At 42.0% G+C, this 14,791-nt stretch overlaps 1 pseudogene; it reads right to left on the bottom strand.

The window, feature by feature from the left end:
• The window catches only part of LOC135537974 (GATOR2 complex protein WDR59-like), a 101,736-nt pseudogene that overhangs the window by 79,804 nt on the left and 7,141 nt on the right, over positions 1 to 14,791 (bottom strand).

Here is a 14,791-nt window from a genome sequence, read left to right as displayed (position 1 = left end):
GACCCTACACAGGTTATAATGTAGTACTGACCCTACACAGGTTATAATGTAGTACTGACCCTACACAGGTTATAATGTAGTACTGACCCTACACAGGTTATAATGTAGTACTGACCCTACACAGGTTATAATGTAGTACTGACCCTACACAGGTTATAAATGACCCTACACAGGTTATAATGTAGTACTGACCCTACACAGGTTATAATGTAGTACTGACCCTACACAGGTTATAATGTAGTACTGACCCTACACAGGTTATATAGTATGACAGGTTATAATGTAGTACTGACCCTACACAGGTTATAATGTAGTACTGACCCAGGTTATAATGTACTGACAGGTTATAATGTAGTACTGACCCTACACAGGTTATAATGTAGTACTGACCCTACACAGGTTATAATGTAGTACTGACCCTACACAGGTTATAATGTAGTACAGGTTATAATGTAGTACTGACCCTACACAGGTTATAATGTAGTACTGACCCTACACAGGTTATAATGTAGTACTGACCCTACACAGGTTATAATGTAGTACTGACCCTACACAGGTTATAATGTAGTACTGACCCTACACAGGTTATAATGTAGTACTGACAGGTTATAATGTTATAATGTACTGACCCTACACAGGTTATAATGTAGTACTGACCCTACACAGGTTATAATGTAGTACTGACCCTACACAGGTTATAATGTAGTACTGACCCTACACAGGTTATAATGTAGTACTGACCCTACACAGGTTATAATGTAGTACTGACAGGTTATAATGTAGTACTGACCCTACACAGGTTATAATGTAGTACTGACCCTACACAGGTTATAATGTAGTACTGACCCTACACAGGTTATAATGTAGTACTGACCCTACACAGGTTATAATGTAGTACTGACCCTACACAGGTTATAATGTAGTACTGACCCAGGTTATAATGTAGTACACAGGTTATAATGTAGTACTGACCCTACACAGGTTATAATGTAGTACTGACCCTACACAGGTTATAATGTAGTACTGACCCTACACAGGTTATAATGTAGTACTGTACTGACCCTACACAGGTTATAATGTAGTACTGACCCTACACAGGTTATAATGTAGTACTGACCCTACACAGGTTATAATGTAGTACTGACCCTACACAGGTTATAATGTAGTACTGACCCTACACAGGTTATAATGTAGTACTGACCCTACACAGGTTATAATGTAGTACTGACACAGGTTATAATGTAGTACACAGGTTATAATGTAGTACTGACCCTACACAGGTTATAATGTAGTACTGACCCTACACAGGTTATAATGTAGTACTGACCCTACACAGGTTATAATGTAGTACTGACCCTACACAGGTTATAATGTAGTACTGACCCTACACAGGTTATAATGTAGTACTGACCCTACACAGGTTATAATGTAGTACTGACCCTACAGGTTATAAGGTTATACAGGTAATGTAGTACTGACCCTACACAGGTTATAATGTAGTACTGACCCTACACAGGTTATAATGTAGTACTGACCCTACACAGGTTATAATGTAGTACTGACCCTACACAGGTTATAATGTAGTACTGACAGGTTATAATGTAGTACTGACCCACAGGTTATAATGTAGTACTGACCCTACACAGGTTATAATGTAGTACTGACCCTACACAGGTTATAATGTAGTACTGACCCTACACAGGTTATAATGTAGTACTGACCCTACACAGGTTATAATGTAGTACTGACCCTACACAGGTTATAATGTAGTACTGACCCTACACAGGTTATAATGTAGTACTGACCCTACACAGGTTATAATGTAGTACTGACCCTACACAGGTTATAATGTAGTACTGACACAGGTTATAATGTAGTACTGACCCTACACAGGTTATAATGTAGTACTGACCCTACACAGGTTATAATGTAGTACTGACCCTACAGGTTATAATGTAGTACTGACCCTACACAGGTTATAATGTAGTACTGACAGGTTATAATGTAGTACTGACCCTACACAGGTTATAATGTAGTACTGACCCTACACAGGTTATAATGTAGTACTGACCCTACACAGGTTATAATGTAGTACTGACCCTACACAGGTTATAATGTAGTACTGACCCAGGTTATAATGTAGTACACAGGTTATAATGTAGTACTGACCCTACACAGGTTATAATGTAGTACTACACAGGTTATAATGTAGTACTGACCCTACACAGGTTATAATGTAGTACTGACCCTACACAGGTTATAATGTAGTACTGACCCTACACAGGTTATAATGTAGTACTGACCCTACAGGTTATAATGTAGTACAGGTTATAATGTAGTACTGACCCTACACAGGTTATAATGTAGTACTGACCCTACACAGGTTATAATGTAGTACTGACCCTACACAGGTTATAATGTAGTACTGACCCTACACAGGTTATAATGTAGTACTGACCCTACACAGGTTATAAGGTTATAATGTAGTACTGACCCTACACAGGTTATAATGTAGTACTGACCCTACACAGGTTATAATGTAGTACTGACCCTACACAGGTTATAATGTAGTACTGACCCTACACAGGTTATAATGTAGTACTGACCCTACACAGGTTATAATGTAGTACTGACAGGTTATAATGTAGTACTGACCAGGTTATAATGTAGTACTGACACAGGTTATAATGTAGTACTGACCCTACACAGGTTATAATGTAGTACTGACCCTACACAGGTTATAATGTAGTACTGACAGGTTATAATGTAGTACTGACCCTACACAGGTTATAATGTAGTACTGACCCTACACAGGTTATAATGTAGTACTGACCCTACACAGGTTATAATGTAGTACTGACCCTACACAGGTTATAATGTAGTACTGACCCCCAGGTTATAATGTAGTACACAGGTTATAATGTAGTACTGACTACACAGGTTATAATGTAGTACTGACAGGTTATAATGTAGTACTGACCCTACACAGGTTATAATGTAGTACTGACCCTACACAGGTTATAATGTAGTACTGACCCTACACAGGTTATAATGTAGTACTGACCCTACACAGGTTATAATGTAGTACTGACCCTACACAGGTTATAATGTAGTACTGACAGGTTATAATGTAGTACTGACCCTACACAGGTTATAATGTGACCCTACACAGGTTATAATGTACTGACCCTACACAGGTTATAATGTAGTACTGACCCTACACAGGTTATAATGTAGTACTGACCCTACACAGGTTATAATGTAGTACTGACCCTACACAGGTTATAATGTAGTACTGACCCTACACAGGTTATAATGTAGTACTGACCCTACACAGGTTATAATGTAGTACTGACCCTACACAGGTTATAATGTAGTACTGACCCTACACAGGTTATAATGTAGTACTGACCCTACACAGGTTATAATGTAGTACTGACCCTAGTACACAGGTTATAATGTAGTACTGACCCCCTACAGGTTTATAACTGACCCTACACAGGTTATGTACTGACCCTACACAGGTTATAATGTAGTACTGACCCAGGTTATAATGTAGTACACAGGTTATAATGTAGTACTGACCCTACACAGGTTATAATGTAGTACTGACCCTACACAGGTTATAATGTAGTACTGACCCTACACAGGTTATAATGTAGTACTGACAGGTTATAATGTTATAGTACTGACCCTACACAGGTTATAATGTAGTACTGACCCTACACAGGTTATAATGTAGTACTGACCCTACACAGGTTATAATGTAGTACTGATAATGGTTGACAGGTTATAATGTAGTACTGACAGGTTATAATGTAGTACTGACAGGTTATAATGTAGTACTGACAGGTTATAATGTAGTACTGACCAGGTTATAATGTAGTACACAGGTTATAATGTAGTACTGACCCTACACAGGTTATAATGTAGTACTGACCCTACACAGGTTATAATGTAGTACTGACCCTACACAGGTTATAATGTAGTACTGACCCTACACAGGTTATAATGTAGTACTGACCCTACACAGGTTATAATGTAGTACTGACAGGTTATAATGTAGTACTGACAGGTTATAATGTAGTACTGACCCTACACAGGTTATAATGTAGTACTGACCCTACACAGGTTATAATGTAGTACTGACAGGTTATAATGTAGTACTGACACAGGTTATAATGTAGTACTACAGGTTATAATGTAGTACTGACCCTACACAGGTTATAATGTAGTACTGACCCTACACAGGTTATAATGTAGTACAGGTTATAATGTGTACTGACCCTACACAGGTTATAATGTAGTACTGACCCTACAGGTTATAATGTAGTACTGACAGGTTATAATGTAGTACTGACCCTACACAGGTTATAATGTAGTACTGACCCTACACAGGTTATAATGTAGTACTGACCCTACACAGGTTATAATGTAGTACTGACCCTACACAGGTTATAATGTAGTACTGACCAGGTTATAATGTAGTACTGACCCTACACAGGTTATAATGTAGTACTGACCCTACACAGGTTATAATGTAGTACTGACCCTACACAGGTTATAATGTAGTACTGACCCTACACAGGTTATAATGTAGTACTGACAGGTTATAATGTAGTACTGTACTGACCCTACACAGGTTATAATGTAGTACTGACAGGTTATAATGTAGGTTATAATGTACTGACCCTACACAGGTTATAATGTAGTACTGACCCTACACAGGTTATAATGTAGTACTGACCCTACACAGGTTATAATGTAGTACTGACCCTACACAGGTTATAATGTAGTACTGACAGGTTATAATGTAGTACCTACACAGGTTATAATGTAGTACTGACCCTACACAGGTTATAATGTAGTACTGACCCTACACAGGTTATAATGTAGTACTGACAGGTTATAATGTAGTACTGACCCTACACAGGTTATAATGTAGTACTGACCCTACACAGGTTATAATGTAGTACTGACAGGTTATAACACAGGTTATAATGTAGTACTGACCCTACACAGGTTATAATGTAGTACTGACCCTACACAGGTTATAATGTAGTACTACACAGGTTATAATGTACTGACCCAGGTTATAATGTAGTACTGACAGGTTATAACTACAGGTTATAATGTAGTACTGACCCTACACAGGTTATAATGTAGTACTGACCCTACACAGGTTATAATGTAGTACTGACAGGTTATAATGTAGTACTGACAGGTTATAATGTAGTACTGACCCTACACAGGTTATAATGTAGTACTGACCCTACACAGGTTATAATGTGTACCCTACACAGGTTATAATGTAGTACTGACCCTACACAGGTTATAATGTAGTACTGACCCTACACAGGTTATAATGTAGTACTGACCCTACACAGGTTATAATGTAGTACTGACCCTACACAGGTTATAATGTAGTACTGACCCTACACAGGTTATAATGTAGTACTGACCCTACACAGGTTATAACAGTAGGTTATAATGTAGTACTGACCCTACACAGGTTATAATGTAGTACTGACCCTACACAGGTTATAATGTAGTACTGACCCTACACAGGTTATAATGTAGTACTGACAGGTTATAAGGTTGACAGGTTATAATGTAGTACTGACCCTACACAGGTTATAATGTAGTACTGACAGGTTATAATGTAGTACTGACCCTACACAGGTTATAATGTAGTACTGACCCTACACAGGTTATAATGTAGTACTGACCCCACAGGTTATAATGTAGTACTGACAGGTTATAATGTAGTACTGACCCTACACAGGTTATAATGTAGTACTGACCCTACACAGGTTATAATGTAGTACTGACCCTACACAGGTTATAATGTAGTACTGACCCTACACAGGTTATAATGTAGTACTGACCCTACACAGGTTATAATGTAGTACTGACCCTACACAGGTTATAATGTAGTACTGACCCTACACAGGTTATAATGTAGTACTGACCCTACACAGGTTATAATGTAGTACTGTTATAATGTAGTACCCTACACAGGTTATAATGTAGTACTGACAGGTTATAATGTAGTACTGACCCTACACAGGTTATAATGTAGTACTGACCCTACACAGGTTATAATGTAGTACTGACCCTACACAGGTTATAATGTAGTACTGACCCTACACAGGTTATAATGTAGTACTGACCCTACACAGGTTATAATGTAGTACTGACCCTACACAGGTTATATAGTACTGACCCTACACAGGTTATAATGTAGTACTGACCCTACACAGGTTATAATGTAGTACTGACCCTACACAGGTTATAATGTAGTACTGACAGGTTATAATGTAGTACTGACCCTACACAGGTTATAATGTAGTACTGACCCTACACAGGTTATAATGTAGTACTGACCCTACACAGGTTATAATGTAGTACTGACAGGTTATAATGTAGTACTGACCCTACACAGGTTATAATGTAGTACTGACCCTACACAGGTTATAATGTAGTACTGACAGGTTATAATGTAGTACTGACCCTACACAGGTTATAATGTAGTACTGACCCTACACAGGTTATAATGTAGTACTGACAGGTTATAATGTAGTACTGACCCTACACAGGTTATAATGTAGTACTGACCCTACACAGGTTATAATGTAGTACTGACCCTACACAGGTTATAATGTAGTACTGACCCTACACAGGTTATAATGTAGTACTGACCCTACACAGGTTATAATGTAGTACTGACCCTACACAGGTTATAATGTAGTACTGACCCTACACAGGTTATAATGTAGTACTGACCCTACACAGGTTATAATGTAGTACTGACCCTACACAGGTTATAATGTAGTACACAGGTTATAATGTAGTACTGACAGGTTATAATGTAGTACTGACCCTACAGGTTATAATGTAGTACTGACCCTACACAGGTTATAATGTAGTACTGACCCTACACAGGTTATAATGTAGTACTGACCCTACACAGGTTATAATGTAGTACTGACCCTACACAGGTTATAATGTAGTACTGACCCTACACAGGTTATAATGTAGTACTGACCTGACAGGTTATAATGTAGTACTGACCCTACACAGGTTATACTGTACTGACTACACAGGTTATAATGTAGTACTGACAGGTTATAATGTAGTACTGACCCTACACAGGTTATAATGTAGTACTGACCCTACACAGGTTATAATGTAGTACTGACCCTACACAGGTTATAATGTAGTACTGACCCTACACAGGTTATAATGTAGTACTGACAGGTTATAATGTAGTACTGACCCTACACAGGTTATAATGTAGTACTGACCCTACACTACACAGGTTATAATGTAGTACTGACCCTACACAGGTTATAATGTAGTACTGACCCTACACAGGTTATAATGTAGTACTGACCCTACACAGGTTATAATGTAGTACTGACCCTACACAGGTTATAATGTAGTACTGACCCTACACAGGTTATAATGTAGTACTGACCCTACACAGGTTATAATGTAGTACTGACCCTACACAGGTTATAATGTAGTACTGACCCTACACAGGTTATAATGTAGTACTGACCCTACACAGGTTATAATGTAGTACTGACCCTACACAGGTTATAATGTAGTACTGACCCTACACAGGTTATAATGTAGTACTGACCCTACACAGGTTATAATGTAGGTACTGACCCTACACAGGTTATAATGTAGTACTGACCCTACACAGGTTATAATGTAGTACTGACCCTACACAGGTTATAATGTAGTACTGACCCTACACAGGTTATAATGTAGTACTGACAGGTTATACACAGGTTATAATGTAGTACTGACCCTACACAGGTTATAATGTAGTACTGACCCTACACAGGTTATAATGTAGTACACAGGTTATAATGTAGTACTGACCCTACACAGGTTATAATGTAGTACTGACCCTACACAGGTTATAATGTAGGTTATAATGTAGTACTGACCCTACACAGGTTATATAGTACTGACCCTACACAGGTTATAATGTAGTACTGACAGGTTATAATGTAGTACTGACCCTACACAGGTTATAATGTAGTACTGACCCTACACAGGTTTATAATGTAGTACTGACCCTACACAGGTTATAATGTAGTACTGACAGGTTATAATGTAGTTATACTGACCCTACACAGGTTATAATGTAGTACTGACCCTACACAGGTTATAATGTAGTACTGACCCTACACAGGTTATAATGTAGTACTGACCCTACACAGGTTATAATGTAGTATGTAGTACTGACCAGGTTATAATGGTGACAGGTTATAATGTAGTACTGACCCTACACAGGTTATAATGTAGTACTGACAGGTTATAATGTAGTACTGACCCTACACAGGTTATAATGTAGTACTGACAGGTTATAATGTAGTACACAGGTTATAATGTAGTACTGACCCTACACAGGTTATAATGTAGTACTGACTACAGGTTATAATGTAGTACTGACCCTACACAGGTTATAATGTAGTACTGACCCTACACAGGTTATAATGTAGTACTGACCCTACACAGGTTATAATGTAGTACTGACAGGTTATAATGTAGTACTGACCCTACACAGGTTATAATGTAGTACTGACCCTACACAGGTTATAATGTAGTACTGACCCTACACAGGTTATAATGTAGTACTGACAGGTTATAATGTAGTACTGACCCTACACAGGTTATAATGTAGTACTGACCCAGGTTACACAGGTTATAATGTAGTACTGACCCTACACAGGTTATAATGTAGTACTGACAGGTTATAATGTAGTACTGACCCTACACAGGTTATAATGTAGTACTGACCCTACACAGGTTATAATGTAGTACTGACCCTACACAGGTTATAATGTAGTACTGACCCTACACAGGTTATAATGTAGTACTGACAGGTTATAATGTAGTACTGACCCAGGTTATAATGTAGTACACAGGTTATAATGTAGTACTGACCCTACACAGGTTATAATGTAGTACTGACCCTACACAGGTTATAATGTAGTACTGACCCTACACAGGTTATAATGTACACAGGTTATAATGACCCTACTGACAGGTTATAATGTAGTACTGACCCTACACAGGTTATAATGTAGTACTGACCCTACACAGGTTTATAATGTTATAAGTACTGACCCTACACAGGTTATAATGTAGTACTGACCCTACAGGTTATAATGTAGTACTGGTTATAATGTAGTACTGACCCTACACAGGTTATAATGTAGTACTGACTGACCCTGACCCACAGGTTATAATGTAGTACTGACCCTACACAGGTTATTATGACAGGTTATAATGTAGTACTGACCCTACAGGTTATAACAGGTTATAATGTAGTACTGACCCTACACAGGTTATAATGTAGTACTGACCCTACACAGGTTATAATGTAGTACTGACCCTACACAGGTTATAATAAGGTTATAATAGTACTGACCCTACACAGGTTATAATGTAGTACTGACAGGTTATAATTAGTACTGACAGGTTATAATGTAGTACTGACAGGTTATAATGTAGTACTGACCCTACACAGGTTATAATGTAGTACTGACAGGTTATAATGTACTACCCTGACAGGTTATAATGTGTACTGACAGGTTATAATGTAGTACTGACCCTACACAGGTTATAATGTAGTACTGACCCTACACAGGTTATAATGTAGTACTGACCCTACACAGGTTATAATGTACTGTACTGACCCTACACAGGTTATAATGTAGTACTGACCCTACACAGGTTATAATGTGGTAATAATGCAGTACTGACCCTCTTGTCCCAGATGCGAACATCTCCATCATGACTGGAGGCTAGAAGGTACTGATTACGCTTGTTCCACTTGACCTGGGGACGCCACAGTCGGTTTCCTCGTGTCTCTGAGATCAGACAGATTTACAGTTAAGGCAGAACATCAATCAGTTCATCTCAGGGCTGGTTTCCCAGACATACATTAAGTCCTGAACTAAAAGCATCATCTACATGATTCAACATTGGGAGAAGAGAAGTAGAGAAAGATAGATAAGATACTAGATAGAGGATAGATAGATATGTAGTAGATAGACAGGTATAGTGGGATATCCTACCTGGTACAGAGAGTAGTGTTGACAGTATAGAGGGGATATCCTACCTGGTACAGAGAGTAGTGTTGACAGTATAGAGGGATATCCTACCTGGTACAGAGAGTAGTGTTGACAGTATAGAGGGATATCCTACCTGGTATAGAGAGTAGTGTTGACAGTATAGAGGGATATCCTACCTGGTACAGAGAGTAGTGTTGACAGTATAGAGGGATATCCTACCTGGTACAGAGAGTAGTGTTGACAGTATAGAGGGATATCCTACCTGGTACAGAGAGTAGTGTTGACAGTATAGAGGGATATCCTACCTGGTACAGGAGAGTAGTGTTGACAGTATAGAGGGATATCCTACCTGGTACAGAGAGTAGTGTTGACAGTATAGAGGGGATATCCTACCTGGTCACAGGAGTAGTGTTGACAGTATAGAGGGATATCCTACCTGGTACAGAGAGTAGTGTTGACAGTATAGTGACCCTACACAGGGATATCCTACCTGGTACAGATAGTAGTGTTGACAGTATAGAGGGATATCCTACCTGGTACAGAGAGTAGTGTTGACAGTATAGAGGGATATCCTACCTGTAGTGACAGGTTATAAGGGATAGAGAGTAGTGTTGACAGTATAGAGGGATATCCTACCTGGTACAGAGAGTAGTGTTGACAGTATAGAGGGATATCCTACCTGGTACAGAGAGTAGTGTTGACAGTATAGATCCTACCTGGTACAGAGAGTAGGATATCCTACCTGGTACAGAGAGTAGTGTTGACAGTATAGAGGGATATCCTACCTGGTACAGAGAGTAGTGTTGACAGTATAGAGGGATATCCTACCTGGTACAGAGAGTAGTGTTGACAGTATAGAGGGGATATCCTACCTGGTACAGAGAGTAGTGTTGACAGTATAGAGGGATATCCTACCTGGTACAGAGAGTAGTGTTGACAGTATAGAGGGATATCCTACCTGGTACAGAGAGTAGTGTTGACAGTATATGTGGAGGGATATCCTACCTGGTACAGAGAGTAGTGTTGACAGTATAGAGGGATATCCTACCTGGTACAGAGAGTAGTGTTGACAGTATAGTGGGATATCCTACCTGGTACAGAGAGTAGTGTTGACAGTATAGAGGGATATCCTACCTGGTACAGAGAGTAGTGTTGACAGTATAGAGGGATATCCTACCTGGCTGACATCCTAGAGTAGTGTTGACAGTATAGAGGGATATCCTGACCCTGGTACAGAGACCCAACACAGTAGTGTTGACAGTATAGAGGGATATCCTACCTGGTACAGAGAGTAGTGTTGACAGTATAGAGGGATATCCTACCTGGTACAGAGAGTAGTGTTGACAGTATAGAGGGATATCCTACCTGGTACAGAGAGTAGTGTTGACAGTATACTGAGGGATATCCTACCTGGTACAGAGAGTAGTGTTGACAGTATAGAGTGTTGGGATATGACCCTACCTGGTACAGAGAGTAGTGTTGACAGTATAGACTGGGATATCCTACCTGGTACAGGTTAGTAGTGTTGACAGTATAGAGGGATATCCTACCTGGTGTCCCAGATACAGATGTAGGTGTCTACAGAGCTGGTGACCAGATACTCCGGGTCAAACCAGGACCAGTCCAAGTCACTGTGGGATAAAACCACAGTCAGTGACCTGGCAACATCGACCCTACCGGTTATACATACCCAGACAGATCAGGCTGACGTCCCACAGTACTGCTACCATATCCCCTGTATGACAGGGCACTACTTCTGACCCATAATGGGAACAGGGAGCCATCTGGGACGCGGCTGACAGTTATAATGCGTCTCCTCTGTGTTACCTGATGACTCGTGTGTACTGTCCCTGCAGGGGTCTGACCCAGCGTGGACCTGACCCCACAGCCATCACGCCACGTGTACAGGTCAACTCGCTGGCTGGTTACCCTCACAGGTAAACTGGGTAAACCCTCTCAGGACAGGTCACAGACACTGGGTCTGTCCAGTACCAGGATGTACTCTCACATGGGTCTGTCCAGTAGCAGACACTGGGTCTGTCCAGTACCAGGATGTACTCTCACAGGTCACAGACACTGGGTCTGTCCAGTACCAGGATGTACTCTCACAGGTCACAGACACTGGGTCTGTCCAGTACCAGGATGTACTCTCACAGGTCACAGAGCAGACACTGGGTCTGTCCAGTACCAGGATGTACTCTCACAGGTCACAGAGCAGACACTGGGTCTGTCCAGTACCAGGATGTACTCTCACAGGTCACAGAGCAGACACTGGGTCTGTCCAGTACCAGGATGTACTCTCACAGGTCACAGAGCAGACACTGGGTCTGTCCAGTACCAGGATGTAGTAATCACAGGTCACAGAGCAGACACTGGGTCTGTCCAGTACCAGGATGTACTCTCACAGGTCACAGAGCAGACACTGGGTCTGTCCAGTACCAGGATGTACTCTCACAGGATGCAGAGCAGACACTGGGTCTGTCCAGTACCAGGATGTACTCTCACAGGTCACAGAGCAGACACTGGGTCTGTCCAGTACCAGGATGTACTCTCACAGGTCACAGAGCAGACACTGGTCTGTACCAGGATTATCACAGGTGACAGTACCAGGATGTACAATCTACCAGGATTATACATGGTCTGACAGAGCAGACACTGGGTCTGTCCAGTACCAGGATGTACTCTCACAGGTCACAGAGCAGACACTGGGTCTGTCCAGTACCAGGATGTACTCTCACAGGTACACAGAGCAGACACTGGGTCTGTCCAGTACCAGGATGTACTCTCACAGGTTATAAGGACAGGATGCAGACACTGGGTCTGTCCAGTACCAGGATGTACTCTCACAGGTCACAGAGTAGACACTGGGTCTGTCCAGTACCAGGATGTACTCTCACAGGTCTGACAGAGCAGACACTGGGTCTGTCCAGTACCAGGATGTACTCTCACAGGTCACAGACTGACTACACAGGTTATAATGTCCCTGTACAGGTCTGGGTGACAGTACCAGGATGTACTCACAGGATGCAGAGCAGACACTGGGTCTGTCCAGTACCAGGATGTACTCTACACAGGTACAGAGCAGACACTGGGTCTGTCCAGTACCAGGATGTACTCTCACAGGTCACAGAGCAGACACTGGGTCTGTCCAGTACCAGGATGTACTCTCACAGGACAGAGCAGACACTGGGTCTGTCCAGTACCAGGATGTACTCTCACAGGTTACAGAGCAGACACTGGGTCTGTCCAGTACCAGGATGTACTCTACACAGGTTATAATGTCTGACAGAGCAGACACTGGGTCTGTCCAGTACCAGGATGTACTCTCACAGGTACAGAGCAGACAGACACAGTATAGGATGGGTCACTGACCCAGACACAGTACCAGGATGTACTCTCACAGGTCACAGAGCAGACACTGGGTCTGTCCAGTACCAGGATGTACTCTCACAGGTCACAGAGCAGACACTGGGTCTGTCCAGTACCAGGATGTACTCTCACAGGTCACAGAGCAGACACTGGGTCTGTCCAGTACCAGGATGTACTCTCACAGGTCACAGAGCAGACACTGGGTCTGTCCAGTACCAGGATGTACTCTACACAGGTCACAGAGCAGACACTGGGTCTGTCCAGTACCAGGATGTACTCTCACAGGACACTGGGTCTGTCCAGACTCACACACTGGGTCTGTCCAGTACCAGGATGTACTCTCACAGGTCAGAGCAGACACTGGGTCTGTCCAGTGGGACCAGGGGATGTACTCTCACAGGTCACAGAGCAGACACTGGGTCTGTCCAGTACCAGGATGTACTCTCACAGGTCACAGAGCAGACACTGGGTCTGTCCAGTACCAGGATGTATCTCTCACAGGTCACAGAGCAGACACTGGGTCTGTCCAGTACCAGGATGTACTCTCACAGGTCACAGAGCAGACACTGGGTCTGTCCACCAGGTACCAGGATGTTGACTCTACCACAGGTCACAGAGCAGACACTGGGTCTGTCCAGTACCAGGATGTACTCTCACAGGTGACAGAGCAGACACTGGGTCTGTCCAGTACCAGGATGATATCCTCTCACAGGATGCAGAGCAGACACTGGGTCTGTCCAGTACCAGGATGTGACTCTCACAGGTCACAGAGCAGACACTGGGTCTGTCCAGTACCAGGATGTGACTCTCACAGGTCACAGACACTGGGTCTGTCCAGTACCAGGATGTACTCTCACAGGTCACAGACACTGGATACACCTGGTGGATGTCTCCAGGTCCAGACCTGATGTCTGTCCAGTACCACAGATGTTGACATGTATAGAGGGGATATCCAGACACTGGGTCTGTCCAGTACCAGGATGTACTCTCACAGGTCACAGACAGACACTGGGTCTGTCCAGACCAGGATGTACTCTCACAGGATCACAGAGCAGACACTGGGTCTGTCCAGTACCAGGATGTACTCTCACAGGTCACAGAGCAGACACTGGGTCTGTCCAGTACCAGGATGTACTCTCACAGGTCACAGAGCAGACACTGGGTCTGTCCAGTACCAGGATGTACTCTCACAGGTCACAGAGCAGACACTGGGTCTGTCCAGTGTGTACAGGATGTATCCACAGGTACAGAGAGTAGTGTTGACAGGATGTACTCTCACAGGATATCCTACCTCACAGAGACAGACACTGGGTCTGTCCAGT

This window comes from Oncorhynchus masou, unplaced genomic scaffold, assembly GCF_036934945.1.
Source record: "Oncorhynchus masou masou isolate Uvic2021 unplaced genomic scaffold, UVic_Omas_1.1 unplaced_scaffold_880, whole genome shotgun sequence".
NCBI classification, from domain to species: domain Eukaryota; kingdom Metazoa; phylum Chordata; class Actinopteri; order Salmoniformes; family Salmonidae; genus Oncorhynchus; species Oncorhynchus masou.
Note: the sequence above shows the minus strand (reverse complement) of the source record. Positions and strands in the feature narration are given on the sequence as shown.